General features: G+C 46.2%; 1 protein-coding gene across 9 annotated transcripts in view; it reads left to right on the forward strand.

Moving 5' to 3' along the window:
• LOC121285559 (GTPase KRas) overlaps nucleotides 1-22,811 on the forward strand; it is a 74,996-nt gene that overhangs the window by 1,145 nt on the left and 51,040 nt on the right. For 2 of the 9 annotated variants that reach the window (XM_041202103.1, XM_041202097.1), the window contains exon 1: nucleotides 146-347. The exons of 4 other annotated variants lie outside the window; for them this stretch is intronic. The gene's annotated coding sequence lies outside the window, so the exon portion shown is untranslated. Of the gene's footprint in view, nucleotides 1-145; nucleotides 348-1,414; nucleotides 1,478-2,064; nucleotides 2,130-22,811 lie in introns of those variants that run through there. 3 more of the 9 variants (XM_041202101.1, XM_041202102.1, XM_041202100.1) reach the window with 3 other exon arrangements.

Consider the following 22,811-nt stretch of genomic DNA (forward strand, 5'->3'; position numbering starts at 1 on the left):
GGTCCTGAGAAAGAGAGAGTAAGTTGTGTGTGTGGATGTGAAATTCACATGGGGCATTGTCAGTTTTGATACATTGTGTTCCATTGGAACGTTGGGTATCGAGCGTGCGTTCCATTGGAACGTTGGGGATTTCGGAGGCACGGACCCCGCTCGCTCTCCAGAGGAGATAGCGCCTCCCGGCCAGAGGCGCCTGAACTCTGATTCCACACCCCACCCCCCACAGCCGAAGGGGAAAAGCCGCCACCCCGGATGAGTAATCGATACCCAAAACGTTCGTGTGGAAACCGGGAGATTTGAGCTCGGATCTGCTGGTGGTTCGACCAGTCGCCCTCCCCACAAGTGAAGGGGTAAGGGGGGGTTGGGGGTCGAAGAGGAGCCACGAACTTTGGTTGTGGGGGGAAAAACGCCCATTGATTTACCATCGCTTCTCGGGCCCTGCAATGCAGATAGAGACAGCCAGGAGTGGCTGACTAGGTCTGGGGGGTGGGGTGGTGAAAGCTGAATTAGTGCAACTCCCTGCGTTCTTGTGCAAGTTTAAACCCGGCGGGGAATTAGCCCAGGTTGTTGGCCTCGTGTGCGTCTGTTTTTTTTTGTGGGGTGGGGGGAAAGACATTTTGGTGGACTATACTCAGTTGTATGTTTAATTCAGGCGACTTTGAAGACGGGTTATCAACTGGAGTGAACCTTTTGAACACTTTGCACAAGATATCTCGAGTTCTTTAAACGGAAATGAAACCTAAATTTAGTCGTGGTTGAATTATATTCGAGAATAGTACTACTTTTGGGGAGGTGGTGGGGTTTTTTAAGTCTTACAGATTTATATAAGCCCACGCTTGTTTAAAGACTTTTTAAATATGATGATCTGAACTTTTAATTTCACAGTTTCAGCGTTGTTGGACGATTCACTTGTTCGCAGGTCACAATTTTATTTTAAAAGATAATGGGGGTGGCACTTAATTAACATCCCATCTGAGGCTGATTAGAATCAGCCTCGTATTACGGGGCTGTAATCGGCTAGGGGTGGCTGCCTCTAAAGCGCAAAAGTGGGCCAAGGTATTTCTCGCACCCCCCCCCCCCCCCCCCCCCCCTAGTTTCATTGAGTTTCATTAGCTTGCAATATGGTAGAATTTGAACTGGATTTGGATGGTTTGTACGGAAACGGATTACACTGCGAGCCCCTAGAAAAGATGATGGTCGCTGTGATTGTTTCTAATTTACATTTAAAGTGCTTCGAGTCCAATGTTTGACAGGCGCGGTGATTTCCAACCAGCTTGATATCACCAGATATTCCGAACTGAGTTTGTTTTAAGCAGCGATATAAAAAAATAATGGAATGTAGCAGTTTTCCTCTAATATATCTAAATTGGGCTCTGCTTTCATTTGATTATCGCCATAGCCAAATCATTTTTTTCAGAAATCGTGATGGGGGGATGGGCACCTTCATATACAAGTAGGAAAGAAGAATAAGGTGCAGAAGGTGAGTGTTGGATACTGCTAGACAAGGAAGTAATACCGTATTAGATAGCAGAATAAGACCACGAGGGGGACACACCAAGGCAAACATCGACTGCAGTTGGAGGGTCATCAACTGGGTGAAAGGCGCTCTTTGGTCTGCCTGAAACTTGTTGGTCTTCCAGTGCAAAAAGTTGTCCCCGACCCAGTGTTGCAGACTGGCACATTCCAAGGGCCAGGACTACATGCTGAGGGACGCACTAAAGCTTGGGGCAGCCACTGCGAAGGCCCAGAGGGTAAAGGTCGCTTTCTATGACCTTTCAGCCTTGGTGCAGAAGAGCTGGGAATTGTATAGACCCCTCGGGCTGCACAACTCACAAAGATTGTATGTAGTGAATACTAAATATATCATAATTGTATTGAAGCATCTCAGCGTGCAACATGATGTATGTTGATAACTCCAATACTATTTCACTGTCTGTAATGACCATATTGCAATGACTGTAATATTCATTGATTGTATTGAAGCACCTCGTGATCCATGTGGAAAAGTTGAATCTGATTGTGCTTTTTGTGATGGCCATTTAGAAATGTTTTGCAATGTTCTTTCAGATTACAAGGGATGCAGGACAGGTTTACAATGCTTGTACATAAATGCACAAGGTGTGGTGAATAAGGTTGGTGAGTTATAAACACAAGTAGCAGTAGGAATATGATGTGGTGGCAATGCTTTAATGGAAATGTGACTTAAAACTGCTGAGCACTGGGTTCTTAATATGTAAGGATATAAAGTATTCAGAAAAGATAGGATGTGCCTGGACTAGTAATTCAGAGACTCCAGTTAATGCTCTGGGGAAATGGGTTCAAATCTCACCATGGCAGCTGGTGAAATTTAAATTCAATAAATAAATCTCAAATTGAAATCTAGTCTCGGTGATAGTGACAATGAAACTATCGATTGTTGCAAAAACCCATCTGGTTCACTAATGCCCTTTTAGGGAAGGAAAACTGCCATCACAATCACAGTGCAGAAGAGGCCCTTCGGCCCATCGAGTCTGCACCGACACATGAGAAACACCTGACCTACCTACCTAATCCCATTTACTGACACTTGGCCCATAGCCTAGAATGTTATGATGTGCCAAATGCTCATCCAGCTACTTTTTAAAGGATGTGAGGCAACCCGCTTTCACCACCCTCCCAGGCAGCACGTTCCAGACCGTCACCACCCTCTGGGTAAAAATGTTTTCCCTCACATCCCCCCCTAAACCTCCTGCCCCTCACCTTGAATTTATGTCCCCTTGTGACTGATCCTTCAACCAAGGGGAACAGCTGCTCCCTATCCACCCTGTCCATGCCACTCATAATCTTGCACTTACTTGGTCTGGCCTACATGTGACTCCAGACCATTTGCAATCTGGTTGACTGCCCTCTGAAATGGCCTAGTAAGCCCTTCAGTTCAAGGGCATTGAGGGATGGGCAAAGAATGCTGGCCTTGCCAGTGACACCCACACCCCATGAAAGAATAATAAACTAAATTACTGATTGGGAAAGACATTGCATTGTTGAAAAGAGAGGATTTCCTTGGTGCAAGGAGAGTCTGTTTGGTTAAGAGTTGAGAAGCAATAACGATAAGATCACACTTAAAATAAAAGCAAAATGCTGCGGATGCTGGAAATCTGAAATAAAAACAAAATGCTGGAAAAACTCAGCAGGTTGACAGCATCTGTGCAGAGATAAAAAAACAAAGTTAACATTTCAAGTCCTTATGACCCTTCAGAGTTGAAGAGAAGTGGAAATGTGATGAAATGTATACTGATAATAAAGTGTGGTGGGGCAGGTGGAGCTGGATAGAAGGCCATTGATAGGTCGAGGCAAAGGAGGGATTGACAAAGATGTCATGAACAAGAGGACAAAGGGATGTTAATGGTAGTGGTTAGTGCTAAAAAGGTGCTAATGGTGGCGTAAAGGTAAGAAAGCAAAATGTGATTATAGCAGAACAAGGGTAGCATTGTGTGAAAGAACAACATGGAACAAGTAACAGATGGCCCTGTAGGGGGTGGGGTGGTGGTGGGGAGCGGAAAAGAAGGATAGAAGTTGGGGGTGGGGGGGGGGGAGGAGGAAATCAAACTATGGATAAATGAATAAAAATAAAACAAGTGAGTAAAAAATGAATGTAGATGGGGGTGAGAATGGAGGACAGGCTTCATGGTCTAAAGTTGTTGAACTTGATGTTAAGCCAGGAAGGCTGTAAAGTGCCTAGTTGGAAGATGAGGTGCTGTTCCTCCAGTTTGCGTTGGGCTTCACTGGAACATTGCAGCAGGCCAAGGATGGACATGTGGGCATGAGATCAGGGTGGTGTGTTGAAATGGCAAGCGACAGGGAGGTCTGGGTCATGCTTGTGGACAGACCGAAGGTGATCCGCAAAGCGGTCACCCAGTCTGTGTTTGGTCTCCCCAATGTAGAGGAGACTGCATTGAGAGCAGTGAATGCAGTCGACTAAATTGAAGGAGATACAAGTGAAATGCTGCTTCGCCTGAAAGGATTGTTTGGGCCCTTGGACAGTGAAGAGAGAGGAGGTAAAAGGGCAGGTGTTGCACCCTCTGCAATTGCATGGGAATGTGTCTTGGGGAAGGGGTTGAGGTGTTGGGGATGATGGAGTGGACCAGGGTGTCCTGGAGGAAATGTTCCCTATGGAATGCTGACGAGGTGTGAGGGGAAGATGTGTTTGGTGGTGGCATCATGCTGGAGTTGACGGAAATGGCGGAGGATGATCCTTTGAATGTGGAGGCTGGTGGGGTGAAAAGTGAGGACAAGGGGGATCCTATCATGGTTCTGGGAGGGGGAAGAAGGTGTGAGCATGACCCAGACTTTCCGGCCGCTTGCCATTTTAACACACCATCCTGCCCTCATGCCCACATGTCTGCCCTTGGCCTGCTGCAATGTTCCAGTGAAGCCCCACGCAAACTGGAGGAACAGCACCTCATCTTCCAATTAGGTACTTTACAGCCTTCTGGACTTAACATTGAGTTCAACAACTTCAGACCGTGAACTCACTTTTCCATCCCCACCCCCTTCTACATTCATTTTTTGCCCACTTGTATTTTTGTTCATTTATCTGTAGTTTTTCTCCCATTTTCTATCCTTTTTTCCCCCCACCGCTGCCCCCTCTCCCCACTCCATCCCATACAGGGCCATCTATCTCTTGTTCCATGTTGTTCTTTCACACAATGCCATCCTTGTTCTGTTTTAATCACATTTTGCTTTCTTACCTTTACGCCACAATTAGCACCTTTTTAGCACTAACCGCTACCATCTGTCCTCTTGTTCATGACATCTTTGTCAATTCCTGCTTTGCCTCCACCTATTACTGGCCTTCTATCCAGCTCCACCTGCCCCACCCCACTTAAACAGTATAAATTTTGCCACATTTCCAGTTCTCTTTAGCTCAGAAGGATCACAAGGACTTGAAATGTTAACTTTTTCTTTTTCTCTCTCCACAGATACTGTCAGACCTGCTGAGTTTTTCCAGAATTTTCTGTTTTTATTTAAGGTCACACTACTTAGGCTATTCTATCCTCATCCTTTAGGTACCATGCCATTAGGGGATGTTGGCGACCATGGACTTCCATTAGATTGGTCCATGATTATCCTGGCAAAGTACTGCCATGGTTTGTTGTTGCCTTCTGCAGTATGGCTGACCAGGAAATTTTCCCACACTTTTATTTTTCTGCTGCCAGGTGTATTGGAAGGATTTACAGGCTGATAACCTGTTTGAGTGCACTATGAATGCACAATCAAGTCCCAGATCTTCTGGTCCATAGTTGGGCCGCTAGCACTGTGCTACAAGACATCTGGGGAATTCTATTGGCCTCCAAATAATGAGAGAGATTGAAGAACAAATCTGCAAGGAAATCACAGATGAGCAAAACTATACAGCAGTGATACTGAGGTACTTTAATTACCCCAAAATTATTTGGGATGATGTTCGAGTAAAGGGTAAGGAGAGTTGAGGGGGATTTCTGGAATGTGTTCAGGAGAATTTCCTTTTATGTTCTTGAGCCAACTAGAAAGGAGGCAGTGCTGGATCTGGTGCTGGGAAATGAGGCAGCCAATTGTCTGTGGCTGTGGTGGGAGGGGGAACATTTGGGTAAGGTGATCATTGTATCATACGGCTTAAATTAGTAACGGAGAAGAGCAAGAAATAATCTAATATAGAACTTCTAAATTGGCAGAGGACTAATTTCAAAGCAATGAGAAGGGATCCAGCTAGAGTAAAATGGAACTGGAGAGTGACAGGAAAAAAAACTGTAATGGAACAATGGGTGATCTTTAAGGAAGAGATGCTTCAGGTAGGTACATTCCAACAAGGATGAAGGATAAGGGAGTCAATACAGGGCTCCCTGGATGATGGAGATTGTGATGAGATGTCATGCAAATTCTTCAAGTGAGAAACAGAATAGGTGGAGAGGAAAATGAGAATAGAACGGCAATCAACATAAAAGGAAACCCAAAAATCTTCTGTCAGTATGTAAATAGTAAGTGGGGAGTAAGAGGGTGGAGTGGGCCCTATTAAGAGCAAAGAGGGTGATATATGGTTAGAGGTGCAGGGCAGGGCTAGAATAGTTCTTTGGTCTTTACTAAGGAAGGGAAATCTGACATCTGTAGAACTGGAGGTGGCAGAGGCAATGGATAGTGTGAATATTGAAAGGGAGGGGTACTGAACAGGCTGGCTATACTTAAGGTAGATAAGTCATCTGGTCCAGGTGGCTTGTATCCTAGGTTGCTAAGGAAAATAGGGGTGGAGACAGCAGAAGGGTTTAATCTTTGTCTTCCCTAGTTACGGGGGAGGTGCCAGAGGATTGGAGAGTGACAAATGGGACATCCTTATTCAAGAAAGTGTGTATAATAGTTGCAGCAACTACAAGGCTGGCTAATCTAACATCAGTGGTGGGTAAGGGTTTGGAATCTATAATCGGGGGGAGGGGTGGAGGGGGTGGGGGTTGGGTGGAATAATCAACAGGCACTTGTAGAGGTTTGAGTTAATTAAGGAGAGCCAGCACAGATTTGTAAAAGGCAGAAACAAAATCAAAAATACCTGGAAAAACTCAGCAGGTTTGACAGCATCTGCGGAGAGGAATACAGTTAACGTTTCGAGTCCGTATGACTCTTCACCAGAACTAAGAAAAAATAGAAAAGAGATGAAATATATGCTGGTTTAAGGGGGAGTGGGACAGGTAGAGCTGGCTAGAGGGCCAGTGATAGGTGGAGATTGAAAGCAATGAAGGTGAACAGGGCAAAAGAGAGGTGAAAATCCTGTCGGAGAGAAGAGCAATACTTCAAGGTAGTTTCGGATTTCCAGCATCTGCAGTTTTTTGCTTTTATCTTCATGTTTAATTGACTGCCACTTCTCTTCAAGGAATGCCTACCTTGAAGTATTGCTCTTCTCTCTGACAGGGTTTCCTCCTCTCTTTTGCCCTGTTCACCTTCATTGCTTTCAATCTCCACCTATCACTGGCCCTCTATCCAGATCTACCTGCCCCACCCCACCTCAAACCAGCTTATATTTCACATCTTTTCTATTTTTCCTTAGTTCTGGTGAAGAGTCATATTAACTGTGTTCCTCACCGCAGATGCTGTCAGACCTGTTGAGTTTTTCCAGGTATTTTTGTTTTTGTTTTGGATTTCCAGCATCTGCAGTTTTTTGCTTTTATCTTTGTAAAAGGCGGATTGTTTTTGATTAATTGAATTTTTTGATGAAGTAACAGAGAAGACTAATGAACAGAATGTTGTCTATATGGATTTTAAGAAAGCATTTGACAAGGTACCACATAGAAGGCTGATTAACAAAATTGAGGCTTATAAAATAGGAGGGTCAGAATCCAATTAGATTTTTAAAAATTGGCTTAAGGACAAAGCAGCAAGTCACAAATAGTTTTTTTAGACAAGAGAGTGGCGTTCTCCAAGGGTCAATACTAGGACCACTTTTTTTTATATATATATATATAGATGAGCTGGATATTGGAATAGAGTAAAATTTGCCAATGATACCAAACTTGGAGGAGTGACAGGGAGGATGGTACAAATTGTCTGGAACATGACATAGTAAGGTTAGCAGAATGGGCAGATGAGTGGCAGAATTTAATACAGAGAAGTGTGAAGTGATGCACTTTGACAGAAGGGATATGGCGAGGCAATACAGACTTAATGGCACAGTTTTGAAGAGTGTTCAGGAACAGAGGGACCTGAAGGTGTATGTGCATCAATCTTTGAAGATGGCATGACATAGAGCGTTGTTGGCAAAGCAGGTGGGATCTTGTATTTCATAAATAGAGGCATTGAGTACAAAAGCAGGAAAATTGTGCTGAACCTTTATAAAGCTCTGGTTAGACCTCAGCTACCTTCATTAAGGTAGATAAGGAAAAACTCTTCTCATTAGCTGATGGTACAAGGGTTGCACATATTTAAGATTTTGGGTAAGTGATGCACGGAGATATGGGGAGTGGTAATGACCTGGAACTCGCTGCCCACAAGGGTGGTAGAAGCAGAAATAATCGATTTCAATAGGAAATTGGATGGACATTTGAAATAAACTTGCAAGGGTACGGTTATAGAGCAGGGGAGTGGGACTGACTGGATTGCTCTGCAAGGAACCAGCATGGGCTGAATCACCTTGCTTTGTGCTGTTGAAAAATGACTCTTTGACTCTCTGCCTGCTGCAGTGAGTGTTAAATACAGGGTGTTGGATGGGATAGTTCACTGGCTCCAAGTATCCACTGGAACTGAAAACTAGTTTGTTTAATTTTAAACCAAGGCAAAAGTCAGAGTGATGGGTGTGAAGGTTGTCTGATTGGGTGAATTGACTTACTCTGGGGCAGGTGCTAACTGTTCTACTGTGCTCAATACTGGTACATTGTGTACTATGGACTTTAAATGGCTTCAGATTCCAATCTGAAATAAATGTTCATTGGCCAAATATTTTTGGAATACCAGATTTTTCTCCCCTTGTGAAGTAAATGTTGGCATTTTTTTTAACCCATCCTTAGTTGCCCTCAAGTGGTAGTGGGCTGCCTTTTTGAATTGCTGCAGTCAGTGCTGTAGCAGTTTTGATATGATTGAGTGGCTTTTGGGGGCCAATTCTGAAGACAATTAAGAGTCAAGCATGCTGGTGTACGTGTCAATCGGGTAAGGGCGGCAGGTTTCCTACCCTAAAGATAGTGAACCAGTTGGATATTTCTGAGAATTTGACTGCTTCATGGTCACTTTTCCGGATACCAGCTGGTTTGCTTCATTCATATTCTCCACTACAGCATTGCTATTGCTTATTTGTTTTAAGCTTGGTAATTGCCCCAATATAGGGTGGTATTCTGCTGCAGCACACCGGTGAACTAATTCATCACCCTTGATTGCTGTGTGACTTGTTTGAGGGCCGTCTTCTTGGCCAGGAGGAAGGGGCGTAATAGTAATGTCGCTGTAGTAATCCAGAGGTCTAGGCTAATGCTCTGGGGACATGGGCTCAATTCCCACTATGGCAGCTGATAGAATTTAAATGCAATTAAGAAAAAGTCTGGAATATAAAGCTAGCCTCAGTAATGGCAGCCATGAGAACTATCATTGTTGTAAAAACCCACCTGGTTCTCTAATGTCCTTTTAGGGAAGGAAATCTGCCAACCTTACCTGGTTTGGCCTACATGTGGCTCCAGACTACATGTGGTTGACTCTTAGTTGACCTCTGAAACGTTGTGGCAAGTCACTGTTCAAGGACAATTGGAGATGGATAGCAAATGCTGGCCTTGCCAGTAATGCCCACATTCCATGAAAGAATAAAGAAAGAGTTTTTATCTTTGCAGGCTGCCTTTGTGCCATGAATCATGTGCACCACTTAAATTAACCTCTGTTTAAGAATTCCCACCACAGCAGCCTGATCACCAAATCTAGTACTGCAGTACATGTAGTACTAAGGTGGTGCTGCTCAATTGGAGATGTTGCCTTCCAAACAAGAGGAGGACCTGTCTCCTAAGGTTGATGTAAAAGATCCAATGGCACTATTTCAAAGAAGAGCAGGGGAATTTAGTTTAGGAGTCCTGGACAATATTTATCCTTCAACTAACATACAATTAAAAACAGATTATCTGGTCATTGCATTGCTGTTTGTGGGAGCTTGCTGGATGCAAATTTGGTGCTGCATTTCCTACATTAGGACAATTACTACCCTTCCAAAATACTGGATAGGCTGCTGGCAACAACAACTTGTGTTTATATAGCAACTTTCATGCCTGAGGTGCTTCACAAGCATCTGGCCATGAAAGATACCGCGTAAATGCAAGTTCACCGATACTAACAGAATACTGTTTTGATTTAAGATTTATTCACCCATGAGGCTGCTAACAAGCCTACTCAAACCTTCAGACCCACCAAATTCAAGCAGGGCATGCCAACAAGATAACTAAGAACAAAAGAGGCTGGATTGTGGGGCTCGGGTGTGGAGAGTTGAGTGGATGTGATATGCTTGTTGAGGATGGGAGTGACTGTTTCCTGTGCAGTATCATGATGTAGTTCAAGAACAGTAAATGGAGAGACCTGGGACCAGGTTCATGTTTTTCCCAGCAAGGATTTGTTTTTGAGGAATGTAAAGAGTCAATCTTCAGTTTATGGTTTGTAGTTGAAGAATGCCATTGTGATCTGTGAGTCATGCTTCTAATGAGTCGTAGGAGATACTGCTGGGAATATAAAGTGCCCTTGTTCTTATTGCAGGGGAGTTTAAATTATTCAGAAGCAGCCTTTGTGGAAGGTGCAATAGGTTTTTATTTTAAGTTGCATATGAAAAGTATTGAGTATCCAATGTTTAATGTGTGCAATATATTATTTCTTAAGTGGATGTTCATCAGAACTATTTAAGAAAAAACAATTGCAGCCTCCCTAAATTCTTAATCGTTCAGATGCACAGGCTGAGTTCATTGACAGGTGCAGAATATTTAGAGTGCTTCATACTGGAATACACCAACAGCACATGCCCTTTGAGAACTTTGAATATAGTTCGAGAAGGAGTCTCACCACCACCATCATCAAGGGAAATTAGGAATGGGCAACAAATGCTGGCCAAGTCAATGATGCACACATCCCATGAATGAATATTTTTATAAAAGTCCAGTAGGTAGTACATACTACTATGGAGTGATGGAGTGGATTAGGCTAGTAAATGAAATGCATAGCCAGTGGATTGCTTAGTTCTCGATGGTGTCTCATTTTGAATGTTGTTGCAGTTACACTCATTTGGACAAGTGGAGAGTGCTGTCACGCTCCTGACTTGTGCCTTGAAATTATGGAAAGGCTATGGGGAGTCAGGAGATGAGCTGCCATGGCAGAATTTCAAGCCTTTGATCTGATATAGCAACTATGGCATTTATGTAGCTAGTCTGGTTGAGTTTGTTTTTAACTCTTTTGAGATAGAGGATGTTCTCTGGTATGAGTGAAATCAGTTTGTATAATCAACTGGCTACTGTACTTGGAGAATTTCCAGGGTTTAGAAATAGCTGAGCGAATAATTGCATGAGAATTCCCATACTTAGCATTTTACTACCATATGTTTAATTTGCTTCAGTGGAGGACAAGACTGCTCATAAGCTTGGTGTCGTATTTGACTCTGTGACGAGCTTTTGACCACACATCCATGCCATCACTAAAAAGACTGCCTATTTCTATCTCTGTAAGATCACCTGACTTTTGCTGCCTCGGCTCATCTGATACCCTCATTAATATCTTTTTTTGTTATCTTTAGACTGGACTATTCCAATGTACTCCTGCATTCTATCCAACAGTTATTTGGTCATCCAAAACACTGCTGCTCATGTCCTAACTTGTACCAGGTCCTGATCTCTTAACCCCCGTGCTTGCTGACCTACACTGGCTGGCTGCTTGCTTTCAGACCTCTTCATGGCCTCACCCCTCCCTCCCTGCACCGCTCTGCACCTCTACCTTGCTTCCTTTTTTAAAAGACATTCCATAAAACCTATCTCTTTGACCAAGCTTTTTGTCATTTGGCCTAATATGGCCCAACCTCATTTGTTTTATATTGCTCCTGTCAAGTGCCTTGGGACCAGTAAAGGTGCATATAAAAATATAAGTTGTTGTTGTCCCTTTCCTACTGGCAATGACTAAGAGAGATAACCTTGTCTGGACTAAAGCAGCATCTACAGGGGAATATGAGTTGTATTGTGATCAATAAGAGTATAATACTACAAACCCAGACTGGAGCCAAAGACAAACTTCACCTAATGTACAACGCTGTGTCAGGCCATTCAGCCTGGCTGGCCTATGCACATGTTTATGCTCAACATGCATTCCTCCCACGCAACTTCATCTAATGCTATACACATACCATTTCATTTATATCTCTCACTCAAGCCTGTCCCTGCAAATTAGGCTTTTGTGCATCTTGTAAAATGCATAATTATTCCAGGCCATAATCATTATTGCACAGAAGGAGGTCATTCAGCCCATTGAGTCTATGCCAGCAATCCAGTCAGTCCCATTCCCCCACTCTATCCTCGCAAGTTTGTTTCCCTCAAGTGCCCATCCAATTTCCTTTTGAAATCATTGATCATCCCTGCTTCCACCACCCTCATGGGCAGTGACTTCCTGTTCATTACCACATTAAAAAAAGTCCTTCTTCACATCGCCCTGACCCTCTTGCCCAAAAATTCAAACTTGTGACATCTAATCCTTATACCATGAGCCAATAGGAGCAGCTTTTCTTTATATTATCTAAACTTGTCCCGATCTTGTACACCTCTATCAAAGCTCCCTTGACCTCCTTTGCTCCAAGGAGAACAACCCCAGCTTCTCCAATGTCTCCAACCTAACCTTGCAGTGCAATTCTCATTGCTAAAATCATTCCAGGCTCTCTCAAGGACCTTGTTTCTTAATTCTAAAGCAAATGGATTCTGTCCTTGACTCTTCCATGACATCATTCTCTCTCCCCCCCGCCCCCAGCACTGTCATATTGTCCTTAAACAAGACTGGCATTTCCTGAACATCTTGTATACAGGAATATTCAGTACCTAGTGCTACCCTTTTTTTTTTAGCCTAGTTTCCATTATTGCCACACCATAATGTTACAAAAGACCAACCTTTTTCACAGAATTAAATGAGAATTAATAGACCAGAAGTTATTGCTGATAACTATGAATTTTAATGATGATCCTCGGGTTGCAATTGTGGCTGATATGTTTTGTATGGAGATTGAGCTGCAGTTTTAGGCGATGAGTCGCATAACCTGACTTCATTTCTACTTTTGTCAGAAGCTTCATTGTTTAAGATTTTTAATTTCACAGTTCTCGCCTTTGCTTTCAAATCACTTGCCAACCTCATTGCATCCTGCCTCTAGCCTTGTTTGCCCACATATACCCTTTACTACTCTTATACAACACACTTCCTGTGCCGACCTTCACATCTTCTGCCTGGCTGCTCTTTTATATACCACACCACTGTCTATCCTCTAGCCCTCTTACATATGATCCTAGGAAATAGGGAAAGTAGGCAATTCGGCCCCTTGAGCCATCTCCGCCATTCAATAAGATCATGGCTGATCTGTTTGTATTTCTAATTCCAAGTTCCCATCTACCCCTGATAACCTTTTGATTCCCTTGCCTAACAATAATCTATTTGCCTCTGTCTTAAAGATATCCAATAACCCTGCATCTATCACCTTTTTGAGGCAGTGTTCCAAAGCTGCACAACCCTCGAGAAAAAAATTCTCCTCATCTCTGTCCTAAAAGGGTGCCCCCTAATTTTAAAAAAAGTGCCCCTAGTTCTGGACTCGCCCACAAGAGGAAACATCATTTCCGCCCCCACTTTGTCAAGGCCATTCAGGATCTTACAATTCAATCAAGTCACCCCTCACTCTTCTAAACTCCAGTGGAAACAAGCCCAGTCTGTCTAACCTTTCCTCATAAGACAATCCACTCATTCCAGGTATCAATCTAGTAAACTTCCCCTGAACCGCCTCCAATGCTTTTGTTAAATAAGGAGACCAAACTGCACATAGTATTTGAGATGTGGTCTCATCAATGCCCTGGATAACTGAAGCATAGCATCCTTACTCTATGTTCAAATCCTCTCCATAATAAAGGACAGCATTCCGTTAGCCTTAATTACTCGCTGTACCTACATACTAACGTGTGACTCATGCTCTAGAACACCTAGATTCCCCTGCACTTTGTAATTCTGCATCCGTTCTCCATTTTAAGTTATACATTTTTTTTCCTGCCAAAGTGAACAACTTCACATTTTTCACTTTATACTCCATCTGCCAGACCTTTGCCCACTCATTCAACCTATCTATATCCATCTGCAACCTCCTTATGTCCTCTTCACAACATGTTTTCCTACCTATCTTTGGGTCATCTACAAATTTAGCTACCATTCCTTCATTCCCCTCATCTAAGCCATTGGTATAAATTGTAAAAAGTCCAGGCCCCTACAGGACTCTACTTGTTACATCCTGCCAACCAGAAAACAACCTATTTATGCATACTCTTGTTTTGTCAGCTAGCCAACCTTCTATCCATGCTAATATGTTACCCCTACGCCGAGTTTTTATTTTCCACACTAACCTTTGATGTGGCACCTTATCACTCTTCACTCCATTTTTTTGCAAAACCCTTTTTGTCAAAAGTTTTTTTTCTCAATGCTTCTTGGAGACCATTTTACTATGCTAAAGGTGCTATAAAAATGCAAGCTGTTTTATTGTGTCTGCCACAACCACCATCTTGGTTTATCATGAGTGGAGATGGCTGAATGGACAAAAATTGGAACCCTGAAGTCATGCTCTTATGATTCTGGAGGACATGAAAAGTCATCGGTCCTCCAGCTATAATCTTGCTGAGTAAAGCTGCTTGAAGTTTTACTAGAAACTTGGCTGAGGGTGCTAGTCAGCTACTGGTATAGTCTCCATGGTCATTCAACAACATCTCACCAAAAACAAATTCATGTTTATATCAAATCAACAGTTTGCAAAATGTGTTTTTCATATTCTTCCTTCCTTAAGCACTTCTTGATAACTTTGACAATCAGCTGTGTTATGGCCTCTGTGGGAAGGCCAACCTTAACTTCTGGTTATATGCCCCCCATGTTGCCCCAAGCTCTATCATTTTATCATCGTGAATAGGTCATAGGACCTCCTGCTGGGTATGTATGATCCACCATGTGCAGGACTGCATGTGCCGTGTATGATCATCAGTAGCGGGCCATCTGTGTAGTTAGGGTTATGGTTCATGTCATGGTTGACTGGAATATCTTCTCCATCACTACTACAACCTCTATTATACTGCTGTGTCTCCACCCTTGTTTCAGCCCACTTGTTGCTGAAGTCCTCATCCGTGCTTTTGTCACGCTGACTTGACTATTCCAACGGGCTCCTAGCTGGCCTCCCATCTTGCCTTCGTCCAACTTCAGCTCATCCAGAACTCTGCCTGTATCCTAACTCGCACCAAGTCCTGTTCACCCGTTACCCCTATGCTCACCAACATACATTGGATCCTGGTCTACTGATGCAGCAAATTTAAAAATTTGTGTTCAAATCCCCCCCCTGTCGCAGTCCCCCTCCCTATCTCTGTAAGATCATGGTGGGTCAGGCCACAAGCCCCTCTGAACTCTGCATTTCTCACCTTGGGCTTCTTGTGCATCCTCCATCCTACCCTTCTGATAAAAGGTACAGACATGAAAGGATAACTGTTTCTACCTTCGGATGCGGCCAGATCTATCGAGTATTTCCAGCATTTTCTGATGTTTAAAAAATTGTTCCCCTTTCATCTTGGAGGTTTTGCTTTCAGCTGTCTAAGCCCTAAGCTTTAGAATGCTCTCCCTAAATCTCTCTCTCTCTCCCTAAATCTCTCTCTCTCTCCCTAAATCTCTCTCTCTCTCCCTAAATCTCTCTCTCTCTCCCTAAATCTCTCTCTCTCTCCCTAAATCTCTCTCTCTCTCCCTAAATCTCTCTCTCTCTCCCTAAATCTCTCTCTCTCTCCCTAAATCTCTCTCTCTCTCCCTAAATCTCTCTCTCTCTCCCTAAACTCTCTCTCTCTCTCTCCCTAAACCTCTCTCTCTCTCTCTCCCTAAACCTCTCTCTCTCTCTCTCTCCCTAAACCTCTCTCTCTCTCTCTCTCTCCCTAAACCTCTCTCTCTCTCTCTCTCTCCCTAAATCTCTCTCTCTCTCTCTCTCTCCCTAAATCTCTCTCTCTCTCTCTCTCCCTAAATCTCTCTCTCTCTCTCCCTAAATCTCTCTCTCTCTCTCCCTAAATCTCTCTCTCTCTCCCTAAATCTCTCTCTCTCTCCCTCCCTAAATCTCTCTCTCTCTCTCCCTAAATCTCTCTCTCTCTCTCTCCCTAAATCTCTCTCTCTCTCTCTCCCTAAATCTCTCTCTCTCTCTCCCTAAATCTCTCTCTCTCTCTCTCCCTAAATCTCTCTCTCTCTCTCTCCCTAAATCTCTCTCTCTCTCTCTCCCTAAATCTCTCTCTCTCTCTCCCTAAATCTCTCTCTCTCTCTCCCTAAATCTCTCTCTCTCTCTCCCTAAATCTCTCTCTCTCTCCCTAAATCTCTCTCTCTCTCTCCCTAAATCTCTCTCTCTCTCTCCCTAAATCTCTCTCTCTCTCTCCCTAAATCTCTCTCTCTCTCTCCCTAAATCTCTCTCTCTCTCTCCCTAAATCTCTCTCTCTCTCTCCCTAAATCTCTCTCTCTCTCTCTCTCCCTAAATCTCTCTCTCTCTCTCCCTAAATCTCTCTCTCTCTCTCCCTAAATCTCTCTCTCTCCCTAAACCTCTCTCTCTCTCTCCCTAAACCTCTCTCTCTCTCTCCCTAAACCTCTCTCTCTCTCTCCCTAAACCTCTCTCTCTCTCTCCCTAAACCTCTCTCTCTCTCTCCCTAAACCTCTCTCTCTCTCTCCCTAAACCTCTCTCTCTCTCTCCCTAAACCTCTCTCTCTCTCTCCCTAAACCTCTCTCTCTCTCTCCCTAAACCTCTCTCTCTCTCTCCCTAAACCTCTCTCTCTCTCTCCCTAAACCTCTCTCTCTCTCTCCCTAAACCTCTCTCTCTCTCTCTCCCTAAACCTCTCTCTCTCTCTCCCTAAACCTCTCTCTCTCTCTCCCTAAACCTCTCTCTCTCTCTCCCTAAACCTCTCTCTCTCTCTCCCTAAACCTCTCTCTCTCTCTCCCTAAACCTCTCTCTCTCTCTCCCTAAACCTCTCTCTCTCTCTCCCTAAACCTCTCTCTCTCTCTCCCTAAACCTCTCTCTCTCTCTCCCTAAACCTCTCTCTCTCTCTCCCTAAACCTCTCTCTCTCTCCCTAAACCTCTCTCTCTCTCTCCCTAAACCTCTCTCTCTCTCTCCCTAAACCTCTCTCTCTCTCTCCCTAAACCTCTCTCTCTCTCTCTCCCTAAACCTCTCTCTCTCTCCCTAAACCTCTCTCTCCCTAAACCTCTCTCTCTCTCTCCCTAAACCTCTCTCTCTCTCTCCCTAAACCTCTCTCTCTCTCTCTCCCTAAACCTCTCTCTCTCTCTCTCTCCCTAAATCTCTCTCTCTCTCTCTCCCTAAATCTCTCTCTCTCTCTCTCCCTAAACCTCTCTCTCTCTCTCTCTCCCTAAACCTCTCTCTCTCTCTCCCTAAACCTCTCTCTCTCTCTCTCCCTAAACCTCTCTCTCTCTCTCCCTAAACCTCTCTCTCTCTCTCCCTAAACCTCTCTCTCTCTCTCCCTAAACCTCTCTCTCTCTCTCCCTAAACCTCTCTCTCTCTCTCCCTAAACCTCTCTCTCTCTCTCCCTAAACCTCTCTCTCTCTCTCCCTAAACCTCTCTCTCTCTCTCCCTAAACCTCTCTCTCTCTCTCCCTAAACCTCTCTCTCTCTCTCCCTAAACCTCTCTCTCTCTCTCCCTAAACCTCTCTCTCTCTCTCCCTAAACCTCTCTCTCTCTCTCCCTAAACCTCTCTCTCTCTCTCCCTAAACCTCTCTCTCTCTCTCCCTAAACCTCTCTCTCTCTCCCTAAACCTCTCTCTCTCTCTCCCTAAACCTCTCTCTCTCTCTCCCTAAACCTCTCTCTCTCTCTCCCTAAACCTCTCTCTCTCTCTCTCCCTAAACCTCTCTCTCTCTCCCTAAACCTCTCTCTCCCTAAACCTCTCTCTCTCTCTCCCTAAACCTCTCTCTCTCTCTCCCTAAACCTCTCTCTCTCTCTCTCCCTAAACCTCTCTCTCTCTCCCTAAACCTCTCTCTCCCTAAACCTCTCTCTCTCTCTCCCTAAACCTCTCTCTCTCTCTCCCTAAACCTCTCTCTCTCTCTCTCCCTAAACCTCTCTCTCTCTCTCTCTCCCTAAATCTCTCTCTCTCTCTCTCCCTAAATCTCTCTCTCTCTCTCTCCCTAAATCTCTCTCTCTCTCTCTCCCTAAACCTCTCTCTCTCTCTCTCTCCCTAAACCTCTCTCTCTCTCTCTCCCTAAATCTCTCTCTCTCTCTCTCCCTAAATCTCTCTCTCTCTCTCTCTCCCTAAATCTCTCTCTCTCTCTCTCCCTAAATCTCTCTCTCTCTCTCTCTCCCTAAATCTCTCTCTCTCTCTCTCCCTAAATCTCTCTCTCTCTCTCTCCCTAAATCTCTCTCTCTCTCTCCCTAAATCTCTCTCTCTCTCTCCCTAAATCTCTCTCTCTCTCTCCCTAAATCTCTCTCTCTCTCTCCCTAAATCTCTCTCTCTCTCTCCCTAAATCTCTCTCTCTCTCACTCCCTAAATCTCTCTCTCTCTCTCCCTAAATCACTCTCTCTCTCTCCCTAAATCTCTCTCTCTCTCTCCCTAAATCTCTCTCTCTCTCTCTCCCTAAACCTCTCTCTCTCTCTCTCTCCCTAAACCTCTCTCTCTCTCTCTCCCTAAATCTCTCTCTCTCTCTCTCTCCCTAAATCTCTCTCTCTCTCTCTCTCCCTAAATCTCTCTCTCTCTCTCTCCCTAAATCTCTCTCTCTCTCTCTCCCTAAATCTCTCTCTCTCTCTCTCCCTAAATCTCTCTCTCTCTCTCTCCCTAAACCTCTCTCTCTCTCTCTCTCCCTAAACCTCTCTCTCTCTCTCTCCCTAAATCTCTCTCTCTCTCTCTCTCCCTAAATCTCTCTCTCTCTCTCTCCCTAAATCTCTCTCTCTCTCTCTCTCCCTAAATCTCTCTCTCTCTCTCTCCCTAAATCTCTCTCTCTCTCTCCCTAAATCTCTCTCTCTCTCTCCCTAAATCTCTCTCTCTCTCTCCCTAAATCTCTCTCTCTCTCTCTCCCTAAATCTCTCTCTCTCTCTCCCTAAATCTCTCTCTCTCTCACTCCCTAAATCTCTCTCTCTCTCTCCCTAAATCACTCTCTCTCTCTCCCTAAATCACTCTCTCTCTCTCCCTAAATCTCTCTCTCTCTCTCTCCCTAAACCTCTCTCTCTCTCTCTCTCCCTAAACCTCTCTCTCTCTCTCTCCCTAAACCTCTCTCTCTCTCTCTCTCCCTAAACCTCTCTCTCTCTCTCCCTAAACCTCTCTCTCTCTCTCCCTAAACCTCTCTCTCTCTCTCCCTAAACCTCTCTCTCTCTCTCCCTAAACCTCTCTCTCTCTCTCCCTAAACCTCTCTCTCTCTCTCCCTAAACCTCTCTCTCTCTCTCCCTAAACCTCTCTCTCTCTCCCTAAACCTCTCTCTCTCTCTCCCTAAACCTCTCTCTCTCTCTCCCTAAACCTCTCTCTCTCTCTCCCTAAACCTCTCTCTCTCTCCCTAAACCTCTCTCTCCCTAAACCTCTCTCTCTCTCTCCCTAAACCTCTCTCTCTCTCTCCCTAAACCTCTCTCTCTCTCTCCCTAAACCTCTCTCTCTCTCTCTCCCTAAACCTCTCTCTCTCTCTCCCTAAACCTCTCTCTCTCTCTCCCTAAACCTCTCTCTCTCTCTCTCCCTAAACCTCTCTCTCTCTCTCTCTCCCTAAATCTCTCTCTCTCTCTCTCCCTAAATCTCTCTCTCTCTCTCTCCCTAAACCTCTCTCTCTCTCTCTCTCCCTAAACCTCTCTCTCTCTCTCTCCCTAAATCTCTCTCTCTCTCTCTCTCCCTAAATCTCTCTCTCTCTCTCTCTCCCTAAATCTCTCTCTCTCTCTCCCTAAATCTCTCTCTCTCTCTCTCCCTAAATCTCTCTCTCTCTCTCTCCCTAAATCTCTCTCTCTCTCTCTCCCTAAATCTCTCTCTCTCTCTCTCCCTAAATCTCTCTCTCTCTCTCTCCCTAAATCTCTCTCTCTCTCTCCCTAAATCTCTCTCTCTCTCTCCCTAAATCTCTCTCTCTCTCTCTCCCTAAATCTCTCTCTCTCTCACTCCCTAAATCTCTCTCTCTCACTCCCTAAATCTCTCTCTCTCTCTCCCTAAATCACTCTCTCTCTCTCCCTAAATCTCTCTCTCTCTCTCCCTAAATCTCTCTCTCTCTCTCTCTCCCTAAACCTCTCTCTCTCTCTCTCTCCCTAAACCTCTCTCTCTCTCTCTCCCTAAATCTCTCTCTCTCTCTCTCTCCCTAAATCTCTCTCTCTCTCTCTCTCCCTAAATCTCTCTCTCTCTCTCTCCCTAAATCTCTCTCTCTCTCTCTCCCTAAATCTCTCTCTCTCTCTCTCCCTAAATCTCTCTCTCTCTCTCTCCCTAAACCTCTCTCTCTCTCTCTCTCCCTAAACCTCTCTCTCTCTCTCTCTCCCTAAACCTCTCTCTCTCTCTCTCTCCCTAAACCTCTCTCTCTCTCTCTCCCTAAATCTCTCTCTCTCTCTCTCTCCCTAAATCTCTCTCTCTCTCTCTCCCTAAATCTCTCTCTCTCTCTCTCCCTAAATCTCTCTCTCTCTCTCTCCCTAAATCTCTCTCTCTCTCTCCCTAAATCTCTCTCTCTCTCTCCCTAAATCTCTCTCTCTCTCTCCCTAAACCTCTCGCTCGCTCTCCCTAAACCTCTCGCTCGCTCTCCCTAAACCTCTCGCTCGCTCTCCCTAAACCTCTCGCTCGCTCGCTCTCCCTAAACCTCTCGCTCGCTCGCTCTCCCTAAACCTCTCGCTCGCTCGCTCTCCCTAAACCTCTCGCTCGCTCGCTCTCCCTAAACCTCTCGCTCGCTCGCTCTCCCTAAACCTCTCGCTCGCTCGCTCTCCCTAAACCTCTCGCTCGCTCGCTCTCCCTAAACCTCTCGCTCGCTCGCTCTCCCTAAACCTCTCGCTCGCTCGCTCTCCCTAAACCTCTCGCTCGCTCGCTCTCCCTAAACTCTCGCTCGCTCGCTCTCCCTAAACCTCTCGCTCGCTCGCTCTCCCTAAACCTCTCGCTCGCTCGCTCTCCCTAAACCTCTCGCTCGCTCGCTCTCCCTAAACCTCTCGCTCGCTCGCTCTCCCCTAAACCTCCTCGCTCGCTCGCTCTCCCTAAACCTCTCGCTCGCTCGCTCTCCCTAAACCTCTCGCTCGCTCGCTCTCCCTAAACCTCTCGCTCGCTCGCTCTCCCTAAAACTCTCGCTCGCTCGCTTCCCTAAACCTCTCGCTCGCTCGCTCTCCCTAAACCTCTCGCTCGCTCGCTCTCCCTAAACCTCTCGCTCGCTCGCTCTCCCTAAACCTCTCGCTCGCTCGCTCTCCCTAAACCTCTCGCTCGCTCGCTCTCCCTAAACCTCTCGCTCGCTCGCTCTCCCTAAACCTCTCGCTCGCTCGCTCTCCCTAAACCTCTCGCTCGCTCGCTCTCCCTAAACCTCTCGCTCGCTCGCTCTCCCTAAACCTCTCGCTCGCTCGCTCTCCCTAAACCTCTCGCTCGCTCGCTCTCCCTAAACCTCTCGCTCGCTCGCTCTCCCTAAACCTCTCGCTCGCTCGCTCTCCCTAACCTCTCGCTCGCTCGCTCTCCCTAAACCTCTCGCTCGCTCGCTCTCCCTAAACCTCTCGCTCGCTCGCTCTCCCTAAACCTCTCGCTCGCTCGCTCTCCCTAACCTCTCGCTCGCTCGCTCTCCCTAAACCTCTCGCTCGCTCGCTCTCCCTAAACCTCTCGCTCGCTCGCTCTCCCTAAACCTCTCGCTCGCTCGCTCTCCCTAAACCTCTCGCTCGCTCGCTCTCCCTAAACCTCTCGCTCGCTCGCTCTCCCTAAACCTCTCGCTCGCTCGCTCTCCCTAAACCTCTCGCTCGCTCGCTCTCCCTAAACCTCTCGCTCGCTCGCTCTCCCTAAACCTCTCGCTCGCTCGCTCTCCCTAAACCTCTCGCTCGCTCGCTCTCCCTAAACCTCTCGCTCGCTCGCTCTCCCTAAACCTCTCGCTCGCATCGCTCTCCCTAAACCTCTCGCTCGCTCGCTCTCCCTAAACCTCTCGCTCGCTCGCTCTCCCTAAACCTCTCGCTCGCTCGCTCTCCCTAAACCTCTCGCTCGCTCGCTCTCCCTAAACCTCTCGCTCGCTCGCTCTCCCTAAACCTCTCGCTCGCTCGCTCTCCCTAAACCTCTCGCTCGCTCGCTCTCCCTAAACCTCTCGCTCGCTCGCTCTCCCTAAACCTCTCGCTCGCTCGCTCTCCCTAAACCTCTCGCTCGCTCGCTCTCCCTAAACCTCTCGCTCGCTCGCTCTCCCTAAACCTCTCGCTCGCTCGCTCTCCCTAAACCTCTCGCTCGCTCGCTCTCCCTAAACCTCTCGCTCGCTCGCTCTCCCTAAACCTCTCGCTCGCTCGCTCTCCCTAAACCTCTCGCTCGCTCGCTCTCCCTAAACCTCTCGCTCGCTCGCTCTCCCTAAACCTCTCGCTCGCTCGCTCTCCCTAAACCTCTCGCTCGCTCGCTCTCCCTAAACCTCTCGCTCGCTCGCTCTCCCTAAACCTCTCGCTCGCTCGCTCTCCCTAAACCTCTCGCTCGCTCGCTCTCCCTAAACCTCTCGCTCGCTCGCTCTCCCTAACCTCTCGCTCGCTCGCTCTCCCTAAACCTCTCGCTCGCTCGCTCTCCCTAAACCTCTCGCTCGCTCGCTCTCCCTAAACCTCCTCGCTCGCTCGCTCTCCCTAAACCTCTCGCTCGCTCGCTCTCCCTAAACCTCTCGCTCGCTCGCTCTCCCTAAACCTCTCGCTCGCTCGCTCTCCCTAAACCTCTCGCTCGCTCGCTCTCCCTAAACCTCTCGCTCGCTCGCTCTCCCCTAAACCTCTCGCTCGCTCGCTCTCCCTAAACCTCTCGCTCGCTCGCTCTCCCTAAACCTCTCGCTCCGCTCGCTCTCCCTAAACCTCTCGCTCGCTCGCTCTCCCTAAACCTCTCGCTCGCTCGCTCTCCCTAAACCTCTCGCTCGCTCGCTCTCCCTAAACCCTCTCGCTCGCTCGCTCTCCCTAAACCTCTCGCTCGCTCGCTCTCCCTAAACCTCTCGCTCGCTCGCTCTCCCTAAACCTCTCG

Source organism: Carcharodon carcharias, chromosome 13 (genome assembly GCF_017639515.1).
Source record: "Carcharodon carcharias isolate sCarCar2 chromosome 13, sCarCar2.pri, whole genome shotgun sequence".
In the NCBI taxonomy this organism is placed as follows: Eukaryota; Metazoa; Chordata; class Chondrichthyes; order Lamniformes; family Lamnidae; genus Carcharodon; species Carcharodon carcharias.